At 35.2% G+C, this 12,421-nt stretch overlaps 4 pseudogenes; 2 read left to right on the plus strand and 2 right to left on the minus strand.

Moving 5' to 3' along the window:
• The first annotated feature begins 1,117 nt into the window (after positions 1–1,117).
• LOC145398370 (ATP synthase subunit a pseudogene) lies at positions 1,118–2,550 on the plus strand (annotated as a pseudogene).
• Positions 2,551–5,251: 2,701 nt separating this feature from the next.
• LOC145398371 (NADH-ubiquinone oxidoreductase chain 4-like) lies at positions 5,252–6,620 on the minus strand (annotated as a pseudogene).
• Positions 6,621–7,061: 441 nt separating this feature from the next.
• LOC145398372 (cytochrome b pseudogene) lies at positions 7,062–8,390 on the plus strand (annotated as a pseudogene).
• A 148-nt stretch (positions 8,391–8,538) lies between these two features.
• LOC145398373 (NADH-ubiquinone oxidoreductase chain 1 pseudogene) lies at positions 8,539–11,907 on the minus strand (annotated as a pseudogene).
• Between the last annotated feature and the right edge of the window lie 514 nt (positions 11,908–12,421).

Raw genomic sequence — 12,421 nt, forward strand, 5'->3', positions numbered from 1 at the left:
GTTTAAGTGTAGGTCTTTTAAACCTGTTATAGTATGATTACTTCTGGTGGGTAATTAAAAAGACAAGCTAAGATAAAGCTGATGGGTTCATATCCCATTTATGGGTATAATTCCCTCTTTTTAGTGGTTAAAAGTGGTATAGTTCTTAGTGAGGTTGATGCTGATAATGTCAACTTTGTAATTTAGATATTACCTATACCTGCGAAAGAAGTAGTTAATTAATTTGTTAATTAAGATTTTCTCTTTTGAATTTATTTTTCTTATCCTAATTTATTGTTTCTTTCTACTTTAGTTTCGGGAACTTTGCTTTCTATTTCATCTTGTTCGTAATTTAGGGCTTGAGTTGGGTTGGAGTTGAATTTGCTGTCATTTATTCCTCTTATGATTACTAAAAGTAACCAGTATTCTTCGGAGGCGGCTTTGAAGTATTTTTTAATTCAAAGTTTGGGTTCTTCTTTAATCATTTTTTCAGCTTCTTTTATATTAATTTATTTTGGGGTTGCTTCTGTTATTTTATTTTGTGCTTTAATTTTAAAGTTAGGGGGTGCTCCTTTCCATTTTTGGTTTCCTCAAGTTATGGGTGGTTTGCTTTGGCCTCAGGCTATAATTTTGATGAGGGTTAAAAAAGTTGCTCCTTTGTTTTTATTATGTTATCTGGCTAGAGTGAGGATGATGGAAGTGTATTTTTCTGTGGCTAGGATGTTGTCAGCTGTTGTAGGTGCGGTGGGGGATATCAATCAGACCTCTTTGCGTAAGGTGCTGGCTTTCTCTTCAATCAATCATATTGGTTGGATGCTTTCTTCTATTTTGGTAAGAGAAGTAACTATAGGTGTTTATTTTTTGTTTTATTCTGTGATTTCTTTATCTATTGTTGTTCTTTTTCATTATAAGCAAGCTTTTCATTTTAATCATCTTTTAACTTATAATTTTCCTGCTGAGGTGAAAATGCTGGTATTTTTTTTCTTTGTTGTCGTTAGGGGGTCTTCCTCCTTTTACTGGGTTTGTTCCTAAGTGGTTAGTTATTCAAGAGTTGGTAGGGGCAGGTAATTTTGTTTTGCTGGTTGTGCTTCTTGGGTCTGCTCTTGTAACTTTGTATTTTTATCTTCGAGTATCAATTATGTCTTTGACTATTAGGACTCCTAGGTTGGTAATTTCTTTCGTGGATCAGCAGGGATTTAAATGGGTTATGCCGTGTTGCGTGTTTGTTAATTTTTTTGGACTTTTAATTCCGTTTATGATTATAATTGTTTGGTTGATTAGTTAAAAAATAACATAAGTTTGTCAGGCTTAAGTTATCCTGTGAGGATATCATCCGATCCCTCAGATGGCTCCTATTTTGTGGCTGAATTTAGTTATTATGTTTTAAATTACGTTTATTGTTTTCATTGTAATTAATTATTATATTAGAGTTCCAAAAAAAAATTGAATCAAGATCGGGGGAGATTGGTATTGTAGAAAAGACCTGAAAGTGATAGCAAGGTTATTCTCTATTTTTGAACCTTCCTCTGGTTTAATGGAGTTGGTATTAAATTGACTTTCTGCTTTTGGGGGGTTGATATTTTTGCCCTATATTTATTGGGTTTCTCCTTCTCGGTGGTCTGTTGTGTGATATAAGTTGAATATAGCTTTGCATCAAGAGTTTAGAAATATTCTTGGGCCGAAATTACAAAGTAGAACTATTATTTTTGTTTCTTTGTTTTCGTTTATTGTTTTTAATAATTTCTTGGGTCTCTTGCCCTATGTTTTTACTAGATCTAGGCATTTAGTTATGACCTTAGGGTTAGCTCTTCCTCTTTGGTTGACTTTTATGATTTATGGTTGGTTTAATCATACTCAGCATATGTTTGCTCATTTAGTTCCTCAGGGAACACCTGTAGTTTTAATACCTTTTACGGTATTAATTGAGAGTATTAGAAATATTATTCGGCCTGAAACTTTGGCGGTTCGATTAATGGCTAATATGATGGCTGGCCATTTGTTGTTAACTCTTTTAGGGGGGACTGGTCCTTCATTAACTTCTTACTTTTTAGTTCTTTTATTTGTTGCTCAGATTCTACTTCTTTTGCTTGAACTTGCTGTTGCTGTTGTTTTTGCCGTTTTAAGAACTTTGTTTGCAAGAGAAATTAACTAATGGCATCATCACATGGACATCATGCTTATCATTTAGTAGAAATAAGACCGTGGCCTTTAACTGGGTCTATTAGAGCGATAATATTAACTACTGGATTAGTTAAATGATTTCATCAGTTTAATATGGACCTTCTTGTTTTGAGGTTTGTTGCTGTTATTTTGACTATAATTCAGTGGTGACGGGATGTAGTACGTGAAAGGACTTATCAAGGATTACATACTAGAGTTGTGGTTGCTGGATTGCTGTGGGGGATGATTTTGTTTATTGTCTCAGAAGTTTTCTTCTTTTTTTCGTTTTTTTGGGCTTTTTTCCATAGGAGGCTGGCTCCTGCTGTGGAAATTGGTATGACTTGACCGCCTAAGGGAATTGTTCCGTTTAATCCATTTCAATTCCTCTTTTGAATACTATTATTCTTTTGTCTTCAGGAGCTACAGTGACTTGGGCTCATCACGCTATTATAGGGTCTGATCATAATGAAGCTCTTCAGTCTTGGCATTACTGTGTTTTTAGGTGTTTATTTTACGGCTCTTCAGGCTTTTGAGTATTTTGAGGCTCCGTTTACTATTGCTGACTGTTTTTGGATCTCGTTTTTTTGTAGCTACAGGTTTCCATGGTTTACATGTGATTATTGGTACTACTTTTTTGATGGTATGTTTGTATCGTCTTTATATGTCATTTTTCTCCGACTCATCATTTTGGTTTTGAGGCTGCTGCATGATATTGGCATTTTGTTGATGTAGTTTGATTGTTCCTTTACATTTTTATTTATTGATGAGGTGGATAAAAATAAGTAAGTAGATTAGAAAGCGAAGTTTTGCACTTAGTTTCGGCCTAAGCTTTGAGTATGTAGTCTCCAATTTTGGTAGAAGCCAAAGGAGAGGCTAATCACTGTTAATGATTGAATTGAAGTTACCTTCCTATCAAGAGAAAGCTTCTGTGGTGTAAGTATAACACGATACGTTTTCGCTGTATAGTTAAATTATTTTTTCAGAAGCTAAGCACTTTTAGATGTATTCATCTCTTTCGCAACTTCAACGCGATATTCTACAAATAAATTATAAAAGTAAATATTAAAGAATGAGAGTATAAGGGTTAAAATAAGGAAGATTTTTATAAAAGATTTAAAGTTTCTGTCACTAATTTTTTGATGTAGTTTGGACGAGCTTATTAATGTTTCGAAGATTCCTTGGCCTCCTCTGATTTCGGATCATCCCTTATCGATTATTTTGGAGTAGTTTTGGCCTAGACTAAGGCTAGATTTGGATAGGTTGAAGGTGGATAGGAACGGTAGGAATCATATAGAACCTGAAAATACTACTAAAGGATAAAGATTGAGTGAGTTTAATTTGAAGTTTACGTTTGTAATATTGAGGAGATAGCCTATTAGTCCTCCGAGGATTCTGATTGTTAGTACTAGGTTTTTTATAAGGGGAGAAAGGCAAATAATGTAGGATTCTGGAAAGATTAGCCAAGATAATAGTGCTCCTCTAAGAATTGCTCCTCTTCTAAGAGCTAGTATAGGTGAAGTTATGATGGAGGATGAGTCGTTAATGTTTCTGAATCTAGCTAAGTTAAATTCTCCGGTTATAGAGTAAATAATTAGGCGGAAGGTGTAACATACTGTTAATATGGTTGCGAAGATGTAGAGAAATAGAATTACAGTATTGATTCACCTTATAAAGGCAATTTCTAGGATAAGGTCTTTTGAGTAGAATCCTGCTAGAAATGGGGTCCCACATAATGCTAGGTTTGCTAGGTTTATGCATATACAGGTTAGGGGCATGGAGGTTACTAGTCTTCCTATTAGTCGAATATCCTGGTATTCTTTTACATTATGAATTATGGCTCCGGCGCATATGAATAAAAGAGCTTTGAACAGTGCATGAGTAAGAAGATGGAAGAATGCGAGGTCTTTAAACCCTAGGGCTAGGATTCTTAATATTACTCCTAGTTGGCTGAGGGTTGATAGGGCAATAATTTTTTTTAAGTCGTATTCGAAATTAGCTCCTAGACCTGATATAAATATTGTTAGAGATCTGAATAGTAGTAGGGTTGGTAAAGTCGTTTCTGATAATGCGGGCCTGAATCGGATGAGGAGGTAGACTCCGGCTGTAACAAGGGTTGAGGAGTGAACTAGAGCTGATACTGGTGTTGGGGCTGCCATAGCAGCGGGTAGTCAAGCGGAGAATGGAATTTGAGCTCTTTTAGTTATTGCTGCTATAATAATAAGTCTTTTTATTAACAGTGTGAAGTTGTCATCCAGGTAAAATACGTGGAAAATGAAATTTCAGCCTCCTTCAACGAATATTAAGGCAATTCTTAAGAGAATTGCCACGTCTCCGACTAGATTGGATAGAACGGTTAGTATTCCGGCGTTTGCGGATTTCTCGTTTTGATAGTAAATTACTAGTGCATAGGATACTAATCCTAGGCCGTCTCATCCTAAAAGAATTCTAATTAAATTAGGGCTGATGATTAAAAAGATTATCGATAGAACGAAAGCTAAAACTAAGTATATAAATCGGTTTATGTTGGGGTCTCCTTCTATATATCTTCCTCTATAAAAAAGTACTATTGCTGAAATAAATATAACAAATCCTATGAATATAAGAGATATTCAGTCGAAAATGTATGTAGCAACGATAGAGGATGAGTTGATTCTTAGAATTTCTCATTCAATAACATAGCATGTTTTGTCAAATAAGCATAGGAGGGATATGAATAATGAGATTAGAGAGAAAAATATTAGGAAAACTATTCTTGTTAGGTGTATTGAAATTTTTCAAATCATGGTTCAGGATAAGATTTTTATTTTTTTAGCGCCACAAACTAACGTTTTAGTAATAAACTACCCGAACGAGCTGAATTGTAATATAGTTAAAATATAAAAAGGTGGTAAAGGTTTAATTAGATGTTAGGTATAATCAGGTTCCTTTTCAGAATTAAGATATTTAAGGGAATTCAATGAAGTCTTAAAACTAAGTACTCTCGTACTTTTCCTGAGCAACAGGAGTATAGAGATCTAGAGAATACACCGTGTTGTCTGACTGAATAAAGATAAAGAGTATAAGCTGCTCTGAAAAAAGATAGTAATCTGATTGTTAGGGCAGTTAATTTGTTTCATCTAATGATTCTTATGATTAGATTGATTTCTCCTAGTAAATTAATGGAAGGAGGCGCGGCCATGTTACTGATTCTTAGTAAGAATCATCATAGTGCTATTCTCGGCATAAAATTTAATAGGCCTTTATTAATTAGAAGGCTTCGTCTTCCGATTCGTTCATATACTATGTCTGCAAGGCAGAATAGCCCTGAAGAACATAGACCATGACCTACTATTACTACAACAGCTCCATTTATTCCTCATCACCCAAAGGTTAAAAGCCCACAAAGTACTAATCTTATGTGGGCTACAGAAGAGTAAGCGATGAGTGATTTTATGTCTACTTGTCGTAGACAGATAATACTAACGAAGAACCCTCCTAGGATTCTTAATCTAACTCAGCCATCTTAAGTTCTTATTTATTTCGGTAAATAAAGGTGGGATTCGGATTAGGCCATAACCTCCTAGTTTTAGTAAAACTCCGGCTAGGATTATTGATCCTGCTACTGGAGCTTCAACATGTGCTTTTGGTAGTCAGAGGTGAAATAAGTATATAGGTAGTTTCACGATGAAGGCTACGAGTATAATAGAGGAGACGAATCAAATAAGGGATAGGATTCTTAGGTTGATTCTTTGGTAAAGAGCTCCGATGGTGAGTGTCCCGTTTGTTTTATAGATGTAAAGCAAGGAGGCTAGGAGTGGTAGGGATGCAAATAGGGTGTAGAATAGTATATAAACTCCTGCTTGGATTCGTTCTGGTTGATATCCTCAGCCTAAGATTAGGATTAGAGTCGGGATTAGGGAAGCTTCGAAGGTAATATAAAATAGTAGGTAGTTTATAGATCTAAAAGTTAATACTAGGAAAATTAATAGAGCTAAGTTGACTAATAGAAATAGTCTGGGGAAGTTTGAGGTGAATGTAATTTTTACTCTGGATATAACAATGAGTGCTATAATTCAAATGCTTAGTAGGATTAAAATGTAGCTTAAGTAGTCTGTGCCTAGTCTAAATCCTAGGTTATATATGAAAAAGTCGTGATTGTATAAAATGGCGAATAAAAATGATACAGCTAGGATTCCTGTTTGAATCAGAGACCAGTCCTTTACGAATGTCATTAATATAAGGAGTATGAATAAGTATTTTAGCATTCTAATCTATTAAAGGTTCTGAAGTAGTCATTTCCAAAGGGAGCTAACAATGGAGACTAGCAGAGCTAGACCTAGGGCGCCTTCGCAGGCTGCTAGGACTAAGAAAAAGAGAGAAAAAATAATTCGTTTCCGATTGAGGAAAGACAGTTGGATATTAAGAAGAAGATTCCAAGTATAATGAATTCTAATCTTAGGAGAGTATTTAATAAATGTTTTCGGTTTGAAGCGAAAGCTCATAGTCCCCTGAAAATTATAGTGAATGCAATAAATAAGAACACGTTATTTAAAGTTAACATTAGTTTTAATAGTTTAAATAAAAACTCTGGTCTTGTAAACCAGTAATGAAATTTTTTTCTTGAAACACCAAGAGATTGGAGTGATAATGTATGGTCTTCCTTTTATTATTTTGTTTTCTTTGATTTTTATGCGTTTAATTCATCCTTTGTCAACGGGTCTTGTGCTATTAATTCAAACGGTTTTGATTTCAATTACTACTGGATTGTTTGCTAAGAGTTACTGGTTTTCGTATATTTTATTTTTGATTTTTTTGGGTGGAATATTAGTGTTGTTTATTTATGTTGCGTCTTTAGCAGCTAATGAGCAATTTAAGGTTAGAAGAGAATTTTTTTTAATCTTTTTTTTAGCATTGATTATTAGTTTTTTTCTGATTTTTGTGGATCCTGTGATAGTGGCAAATAAAATTGGAGAGTCAACTACAACTTTTTAATCTAAGTATTCTGATATTAGAAATTCTGCTATGAATGTGAGGACTATTTACAATGAACCTAGGGCTATGTTTACGATGTTTATTATTAGCTATTTGCTATTGACGCTGTTTGTAGTTGTTAAGGTAATAAGTTCGTCTTCTAGTCCTTTGCGGTTAATAACTTATGATAACACCGTTGCGTAAGTTTCATCCATTGTTAAAAATTGCTAATGGGGCACTAGTTGATATACCTATTCCGAGGAATATTTCTATTTTTTGGAATTTTGGGTCATTGCTTGGTTTGTGTTTGGTTGTTCAAATTGTTACTGGTCTGTTTCTTGCTATACATTATGTTGCGCATATTGATTTGGCATTTTCTAGGGTAGCTCATATTCAACGAGATGTTAATTATGGGTGATTATTACGGACTTTGCATGCTAATGGAGCGTCTTTTTTCTTTATTTGTTTGTATCTTCACATTGGTCGGGGGATGTATTTTGGTTTACATGATTTTTCATGCTTGAATAGTAGGTGTTGTAATTCTTTTTTTGGTAATGGCGACGGCTTTTTTAGGTTATGTTTTACCATGAGGCCAAATGTCTTTTTGAGGTGCGACTGTGATTACTAATTTGTTTTCAGCGATTCCTTATATTGGTACTTCTTTGGTTCAGTGGATTTGAGGAGGATTTGCTGTGGAAAATGCTACTTTAACTCGTTTTTTCACTTTTCATTTTTTGTTTCCATTTGTTATTGCTGCTGCGACTTTGGTTCATATTTTGTTTCTTCATCAGGCTGGGGCGAATAATCCCTTGGGTGTTTTAAGGCAAGTGGATAAGGTTCCTTTTCATCCTTATTTCACTTTCAAGGATATTGTTGGGTTTTTGGTTATGTTAATGGCTCTTGTGCTGCTTACTTTGCTCCATCCTTATCTTTTAGGGGATCCAGACAATTTTATTCCTGCAAATCCTTTGATAACTCCAGCTCATATTCAGCCGGAGTGGTATTTTTTATTTGCTTATGCGATTTTGCGATCTATTCCTAATAAATTGGGGGGTGTAATTGCTTTAGTGCTCTCAGTGGCAATTCTTATGATTCTTCCTTTTACTCATTTCTCGAAATTTCGGAGTCTTAGATTTTATCCGTTAAATCAAATTTTGTTTTGGTTTTTGGTTTCTACAGTTGTTTTATTAACTTGAATTGGGGCTCGTCCTGTTGAAGATCCTTACATTATTACGGGCCAGGTTTTAACAATTTCTTGTTTTAGGTTTAATTTAATTATACCTCTGGCAGCAATGTGGTGAGATAAAATGTTAGATTGGTTGCTTAGTTTAAAAGAAAACAAGTGTTTTGAAAGCATTAGAAAAGATTGGTTCTTAGTAATCTTAGGGAGAAGGTGTTTACCTTGTCTTTAATTCCCAAAACAAAATTTTTTATTAAACTACTCCCTAGTTAGATTAGTAAAGAAAAACAAAATAGTTTAACTCCTATAAAAAAGATTAGGTAGTTAAGGGAAACTGGAAGGAATCTTTTTCAGGCCAAGTATATTAGTTTATCGTATCGTAAACGTGGTAGGGTCCCTCGAACTCAAATAAAAACGAAGGCTATAAAAAACTAATTTGAAATGAAAGAGTAGGCTACACGGATCGGCTCCTAAGAAAATTAATACGAATAGTATTCTTATAAATAGAATTCTTGCGTATTCAGCTATGAAAATTAAAGCAAATCCTCCTCTTCTGTATTCGGTATTGAATCCTGAAACTAGTTCTGATTCACCTTCGGCAAAATCAAATGGGGTGCGGTTTGTTTCTGCTAGGCAGGAGGCTAGTCATATTAAGGATAGAGGAAGTGTGAATCAAATTATTCAAATATCTTTTTGGGCCGAGTGAAAAGTTCTATATTGAATCCTCCAATTAAGAAGATAAAGGATAAAAGAATAAGAGCAAGTCTGACTTCGTATGAAATTGTTTGGAGCTACGGCTCGGAGTCTTCCAAGCATTGAGTATTTACAGTTTGAAGCTCACCCGGCTCTTATAGTTGAATAGACTCCCAGACTTAGACAGCATAAAAAGAATAAAACTCCTGTGTTAAAATTTACTAATCCGGTTTGATAAGGTAAAACAGCTCAAACTAGAAGAGAGATAAATAGCCTGAATACAGGAGATAGGTAGTATGGTAAAAAGTTGGATATAGTTGGTATTGTTTGTTCTTTGGTGAATAATTTTACAGCGTCAGCAAATGGTTTGGAAGTAGTCCCAGGAATCCTACGATGTTGGGTCCTTTACGAATTTGAATGTAACCTAGAATTTTTCGTTCTAAAAGTGTTACAAAAGCAACTCCAATTAAAACGCAAATAATTAAGACTAGGTAGTTTACAACGATAACTGCGAACACAAAATAGTTAGCTTGAACTATTTATAAACCTGTTTATGAGTTTCATTAAACTGAAGCACAAAACTTATTGTTTAGGTAAAAGTGATGTTCATATTTAGTAAAATTATTTTAACTACCTAATCCTTTCGCACTAAGGTAGTTTAGTTTTTTTTAGAAGATAGAAACCGACCTGGCTCACGCCGGCCTGAACTCAAATCATGTAAAATTTTAAGTCGAACAGACTTTCTTTCATAACTGCTGCATTATGTAGAAATTTTAATTCAACATCGAGGTCGCAAACTTTTCTTTCGATGGGAACTCTCAAGAAAAATGACGCTGTTATCCCTAAAGTAACTTAATCTTTTAATCTTTAGAAAGGATCAATTAATTATCAGAAATCTTTGTTTAGAAGTAAAAACAGTTAGTTTATTTATATCTTTGTTGCCCCAACAAAACATTTTTTCAGTATTTTTCCTTACACTAACAAATTGGCTTAATACTAAATGTGATGTAAAGATTTATAGGGTCTTATCGTCTTTCTAAAATATTAAAGCCTTTTCACTTTAAAGTTAAATTCAATTTTTTTTGTTAAGACAGTATATCTCTCGTTCGACCTTTCATACGAGCCTTTAATTAAAAGACTAATGATTATGCTACCTTCGCACGGTGAGAAATACCGCGGTCCTTTAATAATTCAGTGGGCAGGACAGACTGTGTAAATCTTCACAAAGACATGTTTTTGTTAAACAGGCTGAAATAATATTTGCCGAGTTCCTTAAATAAATTTTTAATATTTAAAAGATTTTATTTATAAAAAAATATATTTTAAAATAAATTATACTATATATATATATATATATATATATATATATATATATATATATAGATAGATAGATAGATATAGATATAGATAGATAGATATACATAAATATAAATGTATATAAATATATGTCTTCTATCTATCTATCTATCTATCTATAGATATACATACATACATACATACATAGGTAGATATATTATATATATCTGTCTTCATCTATCTCCTGTATCTATCTATCAATCTATATATATACATATATATATATATCTGTCTTCTATCTATCTATCTATCTATCTGTCTATATACAGTACATCCCCACAGTAATGCGAGTTCCTAGTACGCGATCCTCCTTGTACGCGAGGACCTATTTTATTTATTTTAGTTTATCTTTTATTAGTACGCGAATTGAATTCCTTGTAAGCTAGACAGGCAGCGAAGAGTGGCCCAAATCCGGGTTACCCTGAGTACATGACATTACCTCCCCAAGAAGCGATAACAGGTAAAGGTCTATCTATCTATTGCCAGACGTAATAATCCCATAAGGGGTGGCCATTTGACTTTGAGTTATTGGTTTTATGGGGAGGGGCACTAACCTTCAATGAACCCACCTGTTGACACGTAGGGAGCACGTATGGGTTGGTTATATGGTTACCACCCAGCATTGTAAATGGTTTCTTGGCTTACAGGAAACCATTTGGCTTGTCGGTCAATATAAAGCCACCTGTAAAGGAAAGAAGAGCAATAAGAAGTGACTAGAAAAATGGGAGATATAGGAAGAGAGGAGGGCGGGCACAGAAAAACAATGATAAAGGCTAAGGAAGAAGTAGGCAGCACTACATCAGGTGAGAGGATGATGGTCACCACCACCTACCACCAATGATTTACCTAGTAAAGCCATGATCTTGTAGGTTTACTTTATCTTAAGTAATATGTCTTAGATAGTTTCCCTGTATAGTACAATACTTAGGTCTTAAATGCGACTCAAGGGTTGCCCATGAAGGGGAGTGCTGCCCATATGAAATTGTTCCCATAAGTTTGTGTATTCACAGTACGTGAATTCCTAGTGTGCAACGTCCTCTGCCACCCATATAGACGTGTACTAGGGGGATGTACTGTATATATATATCCCATTGGATCCCAGGGGTGCTGGGCGAGGCATTGCACTGGGAAGGCACTAAGGGTACCGCCCTCCGCCTATCGGCTCATAGTCGCGAAGCTCATAGGCCCCTACCCGGGGGTTCCCTACTTTATAAAGCCTTGAAAAATCTCAGTTCTGTCCAGTACTCAAGACACTTGGCTCCAATGGGTTAAAGAGACCGATAGGTTTGCCAGTCATTAACCCATTGGATCCCAGGGGTGCTGGGCGAGGCATTGCACTGGGAGGGCACTAAACGTACTGCCCTCTGCCTATTGGCTCATAGTCGCAAGGCTCATAGGCCTCTACCAGGGGGTTCCCTACTTTATAAAGCCTTGAAAAATCACAGTTCTGTCCAGGACTCACAACACTGGTCTCAAATAGAATATATATATATATATATATATATATATATATATATATATATATATATATATATTAATCCCTGTACTATCCGGACACCCACTATCCGGACTCCACACTTACCTGACATTTTGGGCTCGGGCCTTTGGAACCCCCAAAATGGCCGAAAAACGTTTTTAAAAATCTGACATTTTTTTCAACCATACTTTGAAATTGGCGCGTTGCGCCGAACAGCTGTATTTATGCTCGCTACTTGCTTCTCGACTTCCCCCCATCAGTCCCCAGTTACCACGTATCTGCCATCCTGACTAGACGCTCATTCGCTGCATGCCACATGTGCTCGTTTTTGTAAATAAACAGTGAATAAACTGCAATACCTTGCCACTAGACCACATGGAAATTTATAATGTTGTGCAGTGTTTTGATATTAGAATTCAGAGTGCAAAGATTAAGTACATAGTGTAAACTGGTGGTTGAAACTGGTGGTTGAAACTGGTGTGGTGCAATCAAGAACAGAATGTGCAGTGTTAAACAATTACAACTCATAGTGCAAAGGATTTAGTGAAGCACAACACTGGATTACTGTATGTGCTTCAATAGCATTTTCGCCACTGCCAGAGCCTTAGAGGAGGCCGGTTAACCTT

The sequence above is a fragment of the Coenobita brevimanus genome, chromosome 45 (genome assembly GCF_032717465.1).
Source record: "Coenobita brevimanus isolate Jiangsu-jjx chromosome 45, ASM3271746v2, whole genome shotgun sequence".
In the NCBI taxonomy this organism is placed as follows: Eukaryota; Metazoa; Arthropoda; class Malacostraca; order Decapoda; family Coenobitidae; genus Coenobita; species Coenobita brevimanus.